The sequence below is a fragment of the Taudactylus pleione genome, unplaced genomic scaffold (assembly GCF_031769625.1).
Source record: "Taudactylus pleione unplaced genomic scaffold, aTauple2 ptg000352l, whole genome shotgun sequence".
NCBI lineage: Eukaryota > Metazoa > Chordata > Amphibia > Anura > Myobatrachidae > Taudactylus > Taudactylus pleione.
In genome coordinates, this window is record NW_028284753.1 from 1,016,868 (window position 1) to 1,035,133 (window position 18,266).

The 18,266-nt window shown below is 40.5% G+C and overlaps 1 long non-coding RNA gene across 1 annotated transcript in view; it reads left to right on the forward strand.

Annotated features, from left to right (window-relative positions):
• The window catches only part of LOC148508612 (uncharacterized), a 157,532-nt gene extending 156,976 nt beyond the window's left edge, over window positions 1–556 (forward strand). Inside the window, exon 3 of the long non-coding RNA XR_015869555.1 lies at window positions 330–556. This is a non-coding gene — a long non-coding RNA (uncharacterized LOC148508612). The remainder of the gene's footprint in view (window positions 1–329) is intronic.
• The last annotated feature ends 17,710 nt before the right edge of the window (window positions 557–18,266 follow it).

Here is an 18,266-nt window from a genome sequence, read left to right on the forward strand (position 1 = left end):
AACATCTAATATTAGTATGGCTATATTGTGACATACTACGCAGAAGGAGGTATCAATTTCCGTGACCTTGAATTATATAATCAGGCAGTCCTCTGTAAAAAGGTACAAGACTGGTTTCATAATCGTGACATGTTTGCTAACACATCCTTAGAAAAATACTTCCTCCCTCACAAGAATCTCTCTTATTTCTTGCAATTCACTGACAAGAAATACTGTACCACCGCACCTTGTAGATAACCCTTTATTGATGTAGTTTTGGACCTTGTGGCATAGAATATGAAGTAAATGGTCGCATATTAGTCATCACTCTCTTTTCCTTCCTTTTATAGGTAATGAGGATTTCAGGATGTTGAAGAATCCCTTTACTTCATGGGCTAGACTGGACTTTATAATGTGGGTCTTTTGGTAGATCACTCTTCTAAAGCACCCATCACCTTCTGTGTAGCATACACCCTGTTTGAATACCTCTCCTCCCACAAATTAGCTTTTCTCCAGGCTCATCATTATGTACACACCCTGCTTTCTCTTCTGGCGTCCCTAGACATAATAAACTAGATTTGACCTTTCATAATCCTCAGATCTCTCCAACAGCTATTTCTCTTTTTTATTGCCTTTTGCATACCCTTTTTATGGTGAAGACTATATTTAAAGTATTACATTATGCAAACAAGGTCTTGGAATGATGTTGCAGTCATCTCTCAGGCTGAAAGTCCTCAGGTGTAGCTGACCATTGGTGGTGAGTCAGTAGTGGTGGCGATAATTTCCAAAGAGATATCCCAGGAGAGTGTGTGAATCTAAGTGCGGCTGTGTTAGGACACCAAACAGGTCTGTATACTCAACGCATTTCAGCACGCACAGGGTGGCTTTTCAAGAGGCTGAATTAACTAAGGCATATGGCATCACGGTATCTGTAAAAGACAGATAGATCGAGACCTCCAGCTGAAGTCGGCTTAGAAATCAGCTCAGATGGGGCTTTTTGTGGTTCCACAAAAACTAAGAACAGGGAGATTGAAAAGAGCAAAGCACATGAATGGGGACAGGTATTGGATATAAAACTAAGCACTGTAAGAGAAAGCATTTATAAAATGATCAGTATAAAAACAAAATATAATGTTTAAATGCTTTTTTTCGGACATGCTATAAGTGAGCGGTATCACTTAGTATGCCATTGGATAATGTTCATGGAGTAAGATTACTAGCACTTGCCCTTACTGGCCCTACCTTTGTCTTGCAAATGGTGCCTCAGTAAGTGTGCTAGATGCTTGGGATCCTGTATAGGGTAACTTTCCAGTATCCACGAGTACAGCATGTCTTCTCCGTGGCGCAGTATAATGATGTCAGACGCAGCTGGCAAAATTACTCAAAACTTCTCCTGAGTGCCGCTCTGTTCATCCAATGCAAATATTTACAGATGAGTGTCTTGGATGAGTGTACTTGTCTTTGACTGCTTTAAATACTAAAAACTTAATTCTCCAAACAGGAAGAGGTAAAACTAGGAAGTTCTCAAAAGAGCGGTATCCACATGTTTCTTTGAGCCTCCATTTTAGAAATCAAATTAATGATAAAAACAATAAAATAATAAAATACTATCTTTTCAATGCTTTCTCGGTAGTGATAGTCAGCAATGTAAAGGAGGGATAAACAGATGTGTCCTGCTACATCATTGCTCCATATGCCATGTAGCGTGCCATGCTAGTCACACCATACCGTGGAGATGTATATTACAGCATGCTGCAGGAGGCACAACGTAGTGTAATGAAGCGCTGGAAAAGCCGATGTGTGTAATACAAATTTCTGGCCACCAGATGTCACTTTTCCTAAACTGCACAGTGTGTGCGTGAAATAGTCAGTGAAACTTTTGCAGCGTCGTCTGCTGATGGGCTGATGGGACTGTGTTTTGTCATGAATGATCAATGGACATCAGTATTTTTTTCTTTTATTTTTTCTTTTTAATCTTCACTACAGGATTAAAAATAAATCATTTGGTATGTAAGTTCTGTCATTTATACAAATACTGTACATACAGGTATCTGTGTTGACCAGAAATTGCACACCCAGTATTACATAAAGACCGAGCAATTAAAGTTCAGTATTCTTATGCAAGTCTACTGAACTCAATACATTGCTCTCAATTTCCTACCACCTGGCATTTCTATGCTACTGTATGCCACCCAGCTGCATTTTATGCTAAACTGCTATGCAGTAGACATTGTATTGTACACATTGCAGGGCATCCTGCAGTCCTGCCATCTTGGACATCAATATTTTCTTTCTCTCTCTCTCTTTTTTATAAATCTTCAATACAGGATTAACAATAAATCACTTGGTGTGTGAGTTCTGTCATTTATAAAAATATTTGCTTCTATTCAATGCCATACACAATAAACGGAAAGCATCCGTAGATCCCGGCACTAGTATCTACGGGTGATTGCTAAAATAAAAAAGCTATAAGACTTTAGACAAACTTTGCAACAAGTGGTTGAAGCCGGGTGAGGTCTTGTAATGAAACAAACTATATGAATTGGATACCACTGCGCTAAGTTGTTCAATATAACTTCTATGCAATTGTTTATAAATACACCACAATGGTCAGCTTCCTATTAAGGCACACAAGATGTCAATTAATCAATTAGTTTTATTGTATACTTAAACATTGTTTTACTTTAAAAGTTTGTCAAATCTATTACACTGTCAAATGAATAGACCCATTCACGTATCTATAATACAGTATATCGATAAATAGAAACAATGTAACATCAGTATATATATATAAAATTACAATGTTGCTAAATGTTCATAATAAGCATTTAGAATCAATCAAATTGTTCAAAAAAAGTATCCAAGGCTAATGTGTGAAACAGGAAAGCTTAGCTAATGATAAAATGTCCAATGTTTGTATCACTTTTACACTGGCGCCCCAGTGTAATATAAAATTATGTTAAATGGTGCGGAAAAATTAAAATATTTACCCTTTCAGGTTGATAGGTATGAAATCCCGAATAGACTGTGAGGCTGCATTTGGTATTGGGGGCTAATGCCACTTCATTGTGGTCTTGAATAGCCGGCCACTGTGTGTTAGCAGGTTCCCAACAACTCGGTCTGTACTCGTGAACAGAGACAAACCTTTCAGGCAAACCAGTGTACAATCCTTGACAGATGGTAAGGTTATGCTCGGTATCTTGGGCTACCTTTGCTGAGTTGCGGTCTTGATTAGCCGGCCACTGTGTGTCAGCGGGCTCCTGACAACTATGTCTATGCCTGTGGATGGGGACACACTGCAGGAAGCTAATGTGTATGCATGCTGTGTCGGGAGTGCTGGTGTTAGCATTCACACTAAATAATAGCAGTCCTCCTTATGGGATCATTTCCAGTTATTCCAATGATTTGAAACAAGGTCTATCTCCTTTGGGAGTACCGTGATGGTTCACTGTGAAGTTACCTTAGTAACAGAAATGGAGCTTGTGTAAATAGGTTATCAATGTGTTTCATTCCTTGTTAGCTGGGAACTTTTTCAAGATTGAATTCAAGAGCTCCTTCTCCCGGCCTTTATCCTCCATCTTTAATTTGGTCATTGGCTGTTGTTAGTTAGATCATTGTTCTGATCACACTCATAGCCTCTCTAAATAAAAACTCCTATTTTATACACTCAAATAAATAGAAATCAACAAATACAAATAAAGATAATATATCATAATAATTTTGTTACAAAAACAGAAATAAAAGAAAAAAATATAATAGTAATAAAAATATTATAATAGAATAAGTATAAAGGTAAAGAAAAAAAGAATACTATTATGTACTTTCTATTCTAATGCAATGAACAAGCCTCCAGTATATAGTGTTAATAAATTGATACTAAAGATACTAATACTAGATAAGGCTCGATGATAAACTAGCAACTCAATGTAAAGATCGACTGAAATTTTTCAGTACATTATTTGATGCTATATATTATAGCAAACACATAAGAAAAATACAAAATTAAAATACTGAAATACCAAGAATAAAAACTAAAAGTAAAAAACAAAATGGATATGATCAGTATTGGTTGATAGTGAGTAGATCTAGCCCTTATTTATACTTATACCCATTCTAAATAATGCAGATATAGTAGTGTATAGGCACATTCACAAGAACATATATATATATATATATATAGAGAGAGAGAGATATGCCTGCACGCACACATACATATACATACATATACATTCACACATATATATATATATATAAATATATATACAATATACATACACACCATACATACACACATAAACTCATGTGTATTCAACATGTCTACTCAACATATCTCCAAAGGAGCAGTCAAATTATATAAATGATAGGTAATGTAGTCTATTTGTGAACTAAACGAACTTTGGAAAAGAGAGTTACTGCTCCAACATAACGGTCACATACTCTTAGTAAAAAACATGGTGAAAGATGTCCCTTATGAGAAATTATTCTGGTACTGTGACTGGTAATAAGGAATGGGGATAAAAGGGTGCGTGGGGAAAGGGGGGGCCGGGATCATTTTGATAGTCAGAACATGCTAAATCTAATGCCTCATTAAATCCTTTGGGACTCAAGGTGTCTAGCTTGAATATCCAAGAGTATTTTCCTAGACAAAGTTGTCTAAATCTGTTGCCACCCTTTTTTGTGTTAGTATATTGTTCTACGCCCATCACAGATAGACCTGCGGGGTCACTACTGTGATGATAGATGAAATGTTTAGATACATTGTGGTTTAAAGATTTATTTATGATATTCTGATGATGTTCCCTGAATCTACATTTGATGGACCTAGTTGTCCTCCCTACATACTGTAGGGAACATGGACATTGCAACACATAAATGCAATATGTAGATTCACAATTAATATATTGTTTGATGTCGAAATCTTCACCACTTACATATGATATAATGCTCCTTGTTTTATTTTTCATATGTTTACATGTTAGGCATACTGGTTTGTTGAAACAGTAATTTTCTAATGGCTTTGGGGGTAACCAGGATTGAATTTAGGGGTTTTAATTCCATCGTTAATTCACTTGGTGCCAATATATTTTGCAAGTTTGTGGTTTTTTATAGATGATTCTTGGTTCATCTTCTAAACATTTAACTAAGATAGGGTCTTGTTTGAGTGTTTTATAATTATCCTGTACGGTATTCTTAATTAACCCTGACTTAATATTAAATTTAGACAAAAATACAACATGCTCTTTTTTTGATGATAGAACTTCATTAGTATTTTTTAATTCTCTACTGTTAGTCCAGGGCTAATTAGGCATTTTATTATTTATCTTAGTTAATAAAAAATCAGGCCTCTTAATGAATATGCATACATTCTTTCTTCCTCTAGGAGATGTTTTGGATATCCTCTTTTGTTAAATTGAGCCAACATTTTCTCCATTTGGAAATGAAAATCAGTGTCTATACCACAATTATGTCGTGGTCTGACAATTTGATTTTTTGGGATATTAACAATCCATGGTTTGTAATGTCCACTGTTATAGTGGAGATCATTATTGGTCCCTACTGGTTTGATGTAAAGAGAGAAATCACAACATTATCTTGTACAGAGAATGTGATATCTAAATAATTAATTGTAATTGGATTATAAGTGAGAAAAAGATAAATTAAATGTGTTAGAGTTTAAATAATTCACAAAATCAAGTGCTCGTATTAACCCCCCTTGACAAATAATAAACAAATCATCTATATAACGGCCATAGAGGACCAGATTTTCTCTATATAGGTTGCTCCAAATATATTGTTCCTCGAAGCGACCCATATAGAGATTAGCAAAACTTGGTGCAAATCTGGTTCCCATGGCCATCCCAAGTGCTTGTAAATAACCCCTGGGAACAGTCAATCTGTTGCCAGGGATTTAAGAGTCAATTTTGATTAATTTTGTGCTTCTGATCATGAATATGTCATGCTTATTTTTCAATTGGCTCTAGTTTAAATTAAACAATGTTAAAAATAGTTAAAAATATATTTTGTTTATTCTGATTAAATTTGATTCATTAAATGTTATAAAAAGTTACAGGATAATTACATACATAAGTGTTAGGAAGCTATGAGAACTGTTTTTTTTGTAGGATTTTCTTTTGAATTCTTTTTGCGAGCAGTCCCTCTGCAGACTCCAACAGTAATTGGCCATCATGTGATGATCCCACCTTGCTTGATATCTTTCTTCCATTACCTGAATATCCTGGTGGAACCGTTCACCCTGTTCTTTGTTTAAATCTCCTAGATTGGACAGGAAGTGATATAAATGGCTGTACAAAAAATGTACTTTAATACTCATGTTGGCACCTACTTTCTTGAAACATTTTAGCATGTTGTGGACTAATTCATAATAGTTGTCTGCCTTGTGATCGCCTACAAATTTTTGAAAGACAGACACATAACTCAGATTCGGTTTCTGTCATAGATGTGGTAAAATTTGGATCCGTCACTAGTTTCCATATTTGTGGGCTGTCAAAACTTCCTGCCTTTAATTTTTAAATACTATACAGGTACAAAGGAAAACAAACATCTGCACACACCCGTGCTATCAATTAAGAAAAACCCTGTTTTATTATCACAAGTTAATTATGTTTTCATACAGGGGTGCTACCAAGGACAGAGATAATGATATAGCAATGATATAAGGAAAGAAAAAGATTATGTCCTTTGCATGGCGCACATAGAGATTGTCATATTGAATTTAATAAAAACTTAACATTTATTAGATATGCTTTAAAAATTTCCTTTTATTTTTTAGGACAAAGGCCAGTGAAATAATGTTTAAAAAATATAGAAAGACAGTGATAATAAATGTAATGAAAAATGTGCAGTAAAATAAGATTAACCCTGCTGTGTGTCTGTGTTTTATTTCCACTATGTGGTATATAAAGAGATATCAAGGTTAGACTTCAAATCACATAAGTAATGGAAGAAATGAGGATATATATTTCATTTATTAAAGGTTTAGCATTTATTTAGGTGCAATGGATTAACTAATCCTTCTCCTATTGACCATATACCATATATACCTCAGATTATACAACCCAGGATCTGTATATGTTAATTATTACTGAGGTAATATGCAGTAATTTTATCTCTTATTATGCATAATGTTACGTTTCCATTACCCTTTATCTAAATAATTCACATGGGATACATTGTTGCTATAATGTTAAGAAATGAGGATACTATAAAAGGGCTCATCAGTATCAAAAGTTCCTCTGAAAAGATTAATATCTTATTCAATTATAATGTTTCTTTTCAGCATTGCCTCAATCTACATGTGCTTCCTGTAGTGACTATTATCAAAGTGCTCAGAAAGAAAATATAGTGACAATTAGTAACAAAATGTTACAATCCCCATCTGTACAATCCATTGTCTAACATGTCCTTGTAACTATGACCATCTCCCACATATTTCCTTGGTATTATTCCATTGTTATATAATATTACAACATATCAGTTTACACAAGCACACAGCGCGGGCATGCCGAGGTGCGTTTCGCTAAAATTAAGGTTTCTCAAGGCTAAAAGAAAGCTTATTTTTAGCGATCTTAAATCCTTGGCAAGAAAAAAAAAATTTTTTGTTCCCTAGTGTAATAAGTGTGTTCAAATAAAAAATATTTGTGAGTCAAAATAAATTAAATTGCATGCAAAAGAAAGTCACATCATTTCTCTGTTAAATTAACTTCCATATTCAGATAATATTGAATTGTGTCAATTCTCAATTGATGTGGTATATTTGTATATAGTGCCTGGACATTGAGTGTAAGGAAACCCCACTCGTTGTTCCAAGATTGTAAACTAACTATGTGACTTTGTAGATGTGCATCAACAAAATGGGATAAATTAGATGTGAGTGAAACTATACTGGAAATAATAGGATGCACGGGAGGTACTAAAAGAGATTTGTGGATTTTGGGTAAGTGATAGAAAATAGGAACAACAGGATGTGCACAAACTAAAAAGTAAAATTCATCTTCAGATATTACATTCTCTATTCTGGCCAAATCAAGTATACTGTAGCACTATATTCCTGCTGGAAGGGGGGTGTGGGATCATTGGGCAATGTCACATACTATGTGACAAGAGACACAGATGCAGGGACGGATCCGTGCATCTGTGAAAAAAATACGAATGAAAGTTTTAAAATTACAAAAAAAAATGCCGTGCCCCTCCCTCCCCAAAAAAATGCACAACCAGTATCAGGCTTTGGAGACCCAGTCCTGGTTGTGCTAAATTTAGGGGACAAATGATGTAGAGGTTCCCTGTAAATAGTACAACCAGCACTGGGCTATTCATAGCCAGTCCCGGTTTCCAAAATACAAGGGACAAAAAACATAGGGTTTTTCTTGTATTTAGCGCATCCAGCACTGGGCACTGAGTAGGTCCTGGTTCTGGAAATACAGGGGACAAAAATGAATAGGTCTCCACTGTATTTACCAGAGCCAGCACCAAACTTTTTCTAGCAGAGCGTAATGCCACAGTCAGGTGAGCCCTTTCACCAGGTCCCCCAGCCAAAGCATTACCTATGACCGCTAGTCAGCCCAGACCAGGGATACCTGGGGAGCTGGGGACCCCTGCAATAAAGGGGTCTCCCTCTCCAGGGCACCCCAGGCCTAGGCTGATAGCCCTGGGCTATCCCTGGCACCCCTGAAGCGGTGGGTGCCAGGTTGATTATGTATATTGTAGGGATGTGCGCCGGACCATTTTTGCCGGATTTGGATTTGGTTCTAATTCATCGTCTCGCTTTGGATTTGGATTTGCCAAACTGCGGTGACTGGCTTTGGATTTGGATTTGTTTACAAAAATTTACAAAAAAAAGCTGAAATCACATAAATTGGGCTTTTTTTCTATTTTTTCTATTATTAACCTCAATAACCTTAATTTCCAGTCATTGACAGTCAATTTAGACCACCTCACAGTTTAAATTATAGTTTTCACCATTATTGGCCAAAGATTGCAGTGAGCTGACTGGTTACCAAGCTACAAAGCAGCGGCACAGACACCACAGTTTAAAGCACATCTATGACACATTGCCACACAGCAGTGGCAGAAATGAAAAGTAGTGCACTGACCCAGTGGGGTACGGCCAGCAGAATCACAGTACTTGTTTACAAAGTGGGCTATGGCCCTAGGAGTCACAGTGCACAATCTTATTCACATTACACCGCACATAGTGTCCCTGATTCAAATAAAGTAGTGTCTCTTATTTATGTTACGACACACAGTAGTTCCTCTTTTACACAATGCCCACAGTAGTGATCCTTTTACACAATGTCCTCAGTAGTGACCCTTTTACACAATGCCCACAGTAGTGACCCTTATACACAAAGCCCACAGTAGTAATGCCCCTTATACAATGCCCACAGTAGTAGTGCCACTTATACAATGCCCCCAGCAGTGGTGTCCCTTACACAATTCCACCAGTAGTGGTGACCCCTAGGCAGTCCCCTTAATAGTAGGGCCCCCTATGCAGTGCCCCCAGTAGTAATATGCCCCCCAATAGTAGTGCCCCCATTAGCAGGCCCCCATTAGTAGTGCCCCCATTAGCATGCCCTCAATAGTATGCCCCCAGTAGCAGTGCCCCCATTAGCAGGCCCCCAGTAGTAGTGCCCCCATTAGCAGGCCCCCAGCAGTATGCCCCCAGTAGCAGTGCCCCCATTAGTATGCCCCCAGTAGCATGCCCCCCAGTAGTATGCCCCCCAGTAGCAGGCCCCAAGTAGTAGTGCCACCATTAGCATGCCCCAGTAGTAGTATTGCCCCCAGTAGCAGTGCCCCCATTAGCAGGCCCCCAGGAGCAGTGCCCCATTAGCAGGCCCCCAGTAGTATGCCCCCAGTAGCAGTGCCCCCATTAGCATGCCCCCAGTAGCATGCCCCCCAGTAGTATGCCCCCGAGTAGCAGGCCCCAAGTAGTAGTGCCCCCATTGGCATACCCCCAGTAGTAGTATGCCCCCCAGTAGCAGTGCCCCCATTAGCATGCCCCGAGTAGTATGCCCCCCAGTAGTAGTGCCCCCATTAGCATGCCCCCAGTAGTAGTATGCCCCCAGTAGCAGGCCCCCAGTAGCATGCCCCAGTATTAGTATGCCTCCCCAGTAGCAGTGCCTCCAGTAGCAGGCCCCCAGTAGTAGTGCCCCCATTAGCATGCCCCCAGCAGCATGCCCCGCAGTAGTATGCCCCCCAGTAGTAGTGCCCCCATTAGCAGGCCCCAGTAGTAGTGCCCCCATTAGCAGGCCCCCAGCAGTAGTATGCCCCCATTAGCATGCCCCCAGTAGCGCCCCATTACAAACACACACATAAAAAAAGAAAAAAAAAACTTACCTGAATCCCCGCTCCTGCCGCTGTCCGCTCTGCTCTTTTACACATGGAGGGAGCCGGAAGACGGAGCTCATGAGTGAGCTCCAACCGGCTCCCTCTGTGCAGCAGCCAATGAGAGTCTGCCTGACTCTCATTGGCTGCTGTTACAAACACACAGCTGCCGCTGGCGGCTATGTGTTTGTGTCTGTGTAGGGCAGACCGCTATCACAGTGGTCTGCCCTACACTAGAGGAGCCCTGCACACACTAGAGGATTCTTGAGAGAATCCAACATGGAGGATTCTGTAGTGGACCCACCCAGTGGGGTACAGCCAGCAGAATCACAGTACTTGTTTACAAAGTGGGCTATGGCCCTAGGAGTCACAGTGCACAATCTTATTCACATTATTATAACCCTTTTACACAATGCCCACAGTAGTGACCCTTATACACAAAGCCCACAGTAGTAATGCCCCTTATACAATGCCCACAGTAGTAGTGCCACATATACAATGCCCCCAGCAGTGGTGTCCCTTACACAAAGCCCCCAGTAGTGGTGCCCTCTATGCAGTCCCCTTAGTAGTAGGGCCCCCTATGCAGTGCCCCAAGTAGTAGTATGTCCCCCAGTAGCAGTGCCCCCATTAGCATGCCCCCAGTAGTATGCCCCAGTAGCAGTGCCCCCATTAGCAGGCACCCAGTAGTAGTGCCCCCATTAGCAGGCCCCCAGTAGTATGCCCCCCGTAGCAGGCCCCAAGTAGTAGTGCCCCCATTAGCATGCTACCAGTAGTAGTATGCCCCCCAGTAGCAGTGCCCCCATTAGTATGCCCCCCGGTAGTATGCCCCCATTAGCAGGCCCCCAGTAGTTGTGCCCCCATTAGCATGCCTCAGTAGTAGTATGCCCCCCAGTAGCTGTGCCCCCAGTAGCAGGCCCCCAGTAGTATGCCGTCCAGTAATATGCCCCCCAGTAGTAGTGCCCCCATTAGCATGCCCCCATTAGTATGCCCCCATTAGCATGCCTCCAGTAGCGCCCCATTACAAACACACACATAAAAAAAAGAAAAAAAAAACTTAACTGAATCCCCGCTCCTGCCGCCGTCCGCTCTGCTCTATTACGTGCGGAGGGAGCAAGAAGATGGAGCTCATGAGTGAACTCCAACCAGCTCCCTCCATGCAGCAGCCAATTAGAGTCTGCCTGACTCTCATTGGCTGCTGTTGCAAACACACAGCTGCCGCTGGCGGCTGTGTGTTTGTGTCTGTGTAGGGCAGACCGCTATCACAGCGGTCTGCCCTACATTAGAGGAGCCCTGACGTCAAATTCTCTTGCAACAATCCGACATCAGGAGGCCGCTGTTCGGCCCCAAATGGGGATCCGAGTCAGGCGGGGAACACCCGAACAGGGATCGGGTGGACTCGGATCCCCTATGTTCGGAGTGGTTTGGATTCCACAGAATCCAAACTGCTCATCTCTAGTATATTGTGGTGCATTTTAAAGAGTTAAAAATATTGTCTTTTGCTGTGGAACTACAGGTCCCAGCAAGCCTCCCCCACATGCTGGTACTTGGAGAACCACAAGTACCAGCATGTGGGGCATTATGGGCCTGCTGGTACCTGTAGTTCCACAGCAAAAGAAATATTAAAATAAACACAAGACACATACTCCATAGAAAGTAGAAGTATATTAATACATACATGTACACACATGTACTGTACACACACTATCTCACATACTGTACTCACCTATGTATCCCTGAAGCCATCCGTCCTCTTCTCTATGTAGAATATATAGGGTACCTGTAAAACTCCATACTCACCTCCTCCTATGCGTAGATCATGTCCTCTTGGCTCCAAGTAGGCATCCCCAGTCTTGGCAAAACAAAAAACAGAAATACACGGACCATCAAACTTACAGTAGTACTGTCCTCTAAGGACAGTACTACCTGAATGACCACTCCACCGCGGGATTTCACTATAGAATCCTGGTGCTGAGAGCTCATTGGCGGAGAGAATAGTGGCCTTCCACCTCTCAGCCAAAGAGCGGTTCCCACCATTGAAGCCATTAAAAAATGTTTTCACAGAATCACGGATGGTTATCTGATCCGTTCCTTAATCTGCATTTATTTTATTAAAAACAGATGCATGCATCATGGATCTCCCTGATCCGTACATACCTTGCATTAAAATGGGATCATTAGTATAATTTCCCTGCATTGGTTAAAAGGCAAAATGATCACTATGGCTACATGCATTTTTCTAAAAGTATCACTGTGTTTTCATCAACAAATACTGTAGATCTTACTAACTGCTTTGGGGCTCATTTACATTTGTATGAAAGTCAGTATTATGACACGCCTCTCACATGTACTGTAGCAGCACACGTCCACTTTAATGCCGTGCTCATACTGTACTGTAGGTGTTGCTTTTACAATCTCCCTGAAATGCTTTTTCACACCTGAAGGTACAGTAGTGTTCATTCTGACAACCTTGGCCTAATCAGTTACTGTATGTGAACATAACTGTATTTTTTTTCGAGACAAAATTGTAGACGTGATGTATCGCTACTGTACTGTATTTTTTATGTAATTACATTTTTTATTACAGTACACTATGCCCTCCTGAATGATTAGGTGCAGTAGAATGAACACTACAGTATAAAGGCTCCACTCATGTGCCTTGTGATTAAGGAATTACAGGAGGGAAAAATCCGAACTCGGCGTGCAAACTCGAACCTATCCGAGCCTGCACATCCCTACTGCAATGTGTATAATTGCTCTGCTAATGTGTTCCATAATGCCTATATTGGCACTAGTAAAGTGTTGCATAATGTCTGTAAGGGTACTAGTAATGTGTGCCATAATGTCTATAAGGCTACTGTAAATTACTGTACTGTACATTACAGTGTTTTTTTTGTTAACAGGAATTCAGCAGTGGCAAAGAGAGGACCGGCAGGTCCAGGTCTCATTGCAGAGATACCACAACCAACTAGCGGATAAGTTCTGTACAGTCTTTCAGAAATACTGTCTTTGTTTCTTGAAGTTATGTGGTGTTCTGGTAAAGATTTGTACTGTACAGTAGGAGTTTATTTGTTTCCAAACCGTTTAGAGGGAAACTAATGGTACAGTGTTATTTTTTCACAGTGCAGATACCACCACCACCACCGCAGGCCCAGCAGGCCCAAGTGGACCTCCCCCAGCCAGTAAATACTCTCCAATTACTCCCTTGTTTCCCAGCTTTATTGTGTACTGAGTGGTTTTGAGGGGTTTTAACCTGTTTTTTTTCCCCTACCCTTGTAATAATTGTACAGTGAGGGTTTATCTATTCATTTTTTTCTAAATTATTTTGAGGTCATCTTACATTATTTATTATTTGTTTTCACATGACCAGAACCATGCCACCTTATACAGGAGGAGGAGGAGAAAGAGGATGATGACGATGAGGAAATTGATAGTGGTAATGATTACAACAGTTATGGACACACTAGTGTACTGTTACTGCCTTTTTAATTTTTTTGTATAATATTTTTTTTGTTTATACACACAGATGCCCTTGTCATTGACCTTGACGCTTAGGAGGAGGAGGAGGAGCCTGTCAGCCCTCAAGCAGACAGTTAGTTAGTATTCTTGTAAAGTACAATACTTCTCTTGATTTTAAGAATGCTCCCCCATACTACAGTAAACACTAGAGAGGCCATTGTGTTAGTTTTTTTCCATGTAAATGTGTTACTTTTTTTAAAAAAATGCTGGAAACAGAAATATAGAATTTCACTGTACAGTGAGAACAGTGCATTTTTTAGGGCTGGTTTCTTGGGCCGGGCGAGCTGTGCAATCACACAAGGCTCGTGAGGCTATGGCCGCTGTCTGCTGCAGACAGTATTCAATGAGGGCAAGCTGTGTAAGCACATGCAATGCCTGCAGTCCCTGCCTTTTTACTCACTTGAAGTCATCGTGTTGTACTCTACAAATGTGGCCACACTGCTTCCAAATACTGCCCAGTAACTACGGTATAGTACTGTTCTAGTCTCACAAGCCAAGATTTTTTTCTTGTACTAAATTACTATTCTTTTCACTTCTCGTGCACTATGTACACTCTTTCAGTAGACTATGTCTATTTTTAGTGTTATGGAGGGTCTGGTTAAGAATTGATTAGTAGGGGTTTATTTGTTTCCAAATTGTTTTGAGGGAAACTGATGGTAAAGTGTTATTTTTCCACAGTCCAGTCACCACATCGGCAGCTGGAGGCTCCTACACCTCCCCTAATATGTAAGTACTGTACCGTACAGTATGTTGTGTTTTACTACCCAAAAATTCCCTAGGATTTATATTTTCACTCTTGCCCTCTGTAAGTAGTGTACAGTACTATATTGGTACAGTATTCACATGTACAGTAATCCAGTATTTCTAAGTATTTTTTTTTTGTGCTATTGTGTTTTCACCTAAAGACATACTGTAACTTGTACTGTTGTGTAGTACTGTAGGGGTCTTTGGGCCTGATTCAGACCCACTCGCGAGCGGCTGTCCGCTCGCAAGTGGGTCGATGGTCTGCACTGAGCATGCGCACGACGGAGGGAGCTCCGTCGTGCGCATGCGCCAGACACGACGAGCGAAGGACTTTCCTTCGCTCGTTGTGTCCGATCAAAGGGGGCGTGCTGTCAATGTTGATTGACAGCACGCCCCCTTTGGTGGGCGTGCCGGGGGCGTGCCTCCCTGATGGGGGCGTTCCCACGGGAACGCCTCCCGTCAGAAGCCGGCCCACTGACATCACTAGTGATGTCAGTGGGAGTGATTTTGGCTCTGATAGAGCCAAAATCACTCCGGAGCTTGCGGTTGAAAACCTCAACCGCAGGCTCCGGCTCGCAAATTCGATGGTCGCGATGGTCACGACCATCGCGGCCATCAAAATGCACGCTCGTATAGCCTGTGGGTGGTGACCCACAGCTATACGAGCGTCCAGGAGGACGCTCCATGAAAATGGAGCCCGGCCCTCATGCAGAGCGTGCGCTCTGCTCAGAGCGTACGGCTCTGAATGAGGGCCTTTATTTTCAGAATGAGGCAAACTGACTGTGCAAATTTTTTTTTTCACAGTTACTCCACCACCCACGTTTCGGGGCCCCCCTTTAGGTAAGTAAGTGGTGACAGTTAAGCTGGCTATACATTGTACTTTGGTGGGTCTGTACCAGCTATATATCTCTGAACAACTTTGTTCACAGACACATTGTATTGCATCAGCTGTACAGCACAGCCAATAGCTGATATACTGTACTGAATCAGCAGGAACACTTTGTTTTTTGTGTATGGGTGGTGTGCTATAATTTTGCAGTCCACTCATTTTGTACACTTGCTGCATATGGTTGTGAGATCTAGGGGCCTGATACAATTATGTCTTGGGGGACCCATTCCACCCAGGAATTGTAGATTCCATTGCCTGTGTCTCTCAGCTTCACCTCCCATGTCTTTCTAGCTCATTCCCTACCCTGCTGTGTCTCTCATAGTCCCCCTGTGTCTTTCGGCTTTCCCCTTTGGTTGTACTCTACATTCTACCCACAGTGGGATTACAGTACATTCGGTGGAATATTGGAAATTAAGCCTAAAAGAAATGACAAAATACTGTATAGTTGCAGCATCTTAATGCTAGGAGTAGAGTCCCAAAAACATAACAGTCAGGTCCAATACTTACTATTTAACTTTATTTATTACCAGTTACAGTAGCACCTGACTACAGTACAGTATTCAGTAGTTGTACATAATGCTGTAGCCCAATTGTGCAGTACTATTACAAACATACTGTACAGTAGCTTAGCTGCACAAACATCGGCATACAGTAAAGTAGCATTCACCTACAGTATGATTTTTGGCCATTATTTATTTCTTACGTTTCTAATACACTATAGCGCAGCATATTCCATTATGCTTTACAATTGCAACAAAAGCAATACAGTATCACAAAACTGTTCTATAGAAATACAGTACTGTACAGTAGGTTCAGTATCACTGAGCTTGAAGTACAGTACTGTACAGTAATTAAGAGTGTGAGCGGGGATAAGGTTGTGATCTGATATGAGTGGAAATGAGTGTTAATGAAATCACATTCTACTGTACACTGTAATTAGAGTTTTTCTTATTAATAGTCAATGACTGTGCAGTACAGTACTAGTGAAAGATTTGATTCTGTACTTTAGGTACTGTATCTGTAACTGGTTTGTTACTGCATACTGTTTACATTTTTTTTTAACCCTATTAGTGTTCTAATACTGTATTGTTTTTTCACAGAGCAACTCATATGACTGATTATTTTATTGCGGGTGGTGATCAACAAAATGTTGGATTTTATTTTGTGTTTATTTTAATTTTAATGTATTTTGTATATACAATTTCTATTAAAAACGTTTGTTCCAGTACTTTCCAAACTGATTTTGTGTATTATTTTAGTATTAATGCAGTATTTGCATGAAGTTTAATACTGTAATTGGTTTAGGGGGATATGTACTGTATCATGTCAGGCAGATTACACTTCAAGTCCATGTTGATTAGTTGGCTCTATAAAAGGATCTGCATTGCAGGGCATCATATTTTATTACACATTGAACATCCCTGAAATTCCATTACCACTGGCTGTTTAGCCATGACTTACAGTACAAATACATGATTATTAGTAATGTACTGTACACTATTTTTTGAAAATAATATTTATAATACTGTACACAAGAAAATTACTACACTACTTTTACAAAACAATGTATTACTGTACTTACAGTAAAATAAAAGCAAATGATGATGGGGGATGGTGGTGAGCCATACAATGAGCTCAGTGGGGTTGAATAGTAATGCGTGATGGTGGGTGGAGGTGGTGAAGGGACTTGGGTGGCCATACACAGAGAGGAAGGGAGGAGGAAAGCGCAGAGTACTGTGTTTTAAAACTATTGAACCTGACATGATCTCTCTTTATGAAATACTTCCCAAGCATCATACGGACGGCCTTGTAATGTGTACAATACAATGTCTACTGTATAGCGGTTTAGTGTAAAATGTAGCTGGATGGCATATAGTAGCATATAAATGCCAGGTGGTGGGAAGTTGAGAGCAATATATTGAGTTCAGTAGACTTGCATATGTATACTGAACTTCAATTGCTCGGTCTTTATGTAATTCTGGGTGTACGTCTTCTGGTCAACACAGATACCTGTATGTATTTGTATAAATGACAGAACTCACACACCAAGTGAACCTGACATGATCTCTCATCTATAGCAGTTTACTGTAGTCTTGAAACAAAGTGATCGTTTCAAGCACGAGGAGTGACTGTTTACACTGCCTGAATGTGATTGGCCAGCCTCTCACAGATTACCGTGCACTGCTACAGTATTGTATTCAGTACTGTAAGTTTCATCAGTGGAGCATTCGCCGCCCAGCGGTTAAACTGTGTACTGCATGGTGTGTAGTCTTTTGTAGCATTCAGCACACCATGCCACAACATAACGCGTAGTATCTGTCATAACGTGTACTGACATGTCGCGCCAGGGAGGCCAGAATACCACGCTATGAGCAAAGATGTACCAGGACACATCTGTATCTATATAATTATAGGTAAGTTTAATGAAGGCAGCGGCATCTGACATCATTATACAGTGCTGCGGAGAAGATACACTGCACTCGTGGATGCCGGATAGTTACCCAATACCAGATCCCAAGTGTCTAGCACACTTACCGAGGGCACCACTTGCAAGACAAAGGTAGGACCAGTAAGGGCAAGTGCTAGTAATCTTACTTCAAGAACATTATCCAATCGGATACCGCTCACTTATACCACATCCAAAAAAAGGCTTTTAAACATCATTTTTTGTTTTTATACTGATCATTTTATAAATGCTCTCTCTTACAGCGCTTAGTTTTATTTCCAAGTAATCTAACTGATTGTACTGAGCTGCTTTTTACAAATCACAGCGCAGAGCACTTACACCCAGTTTTAG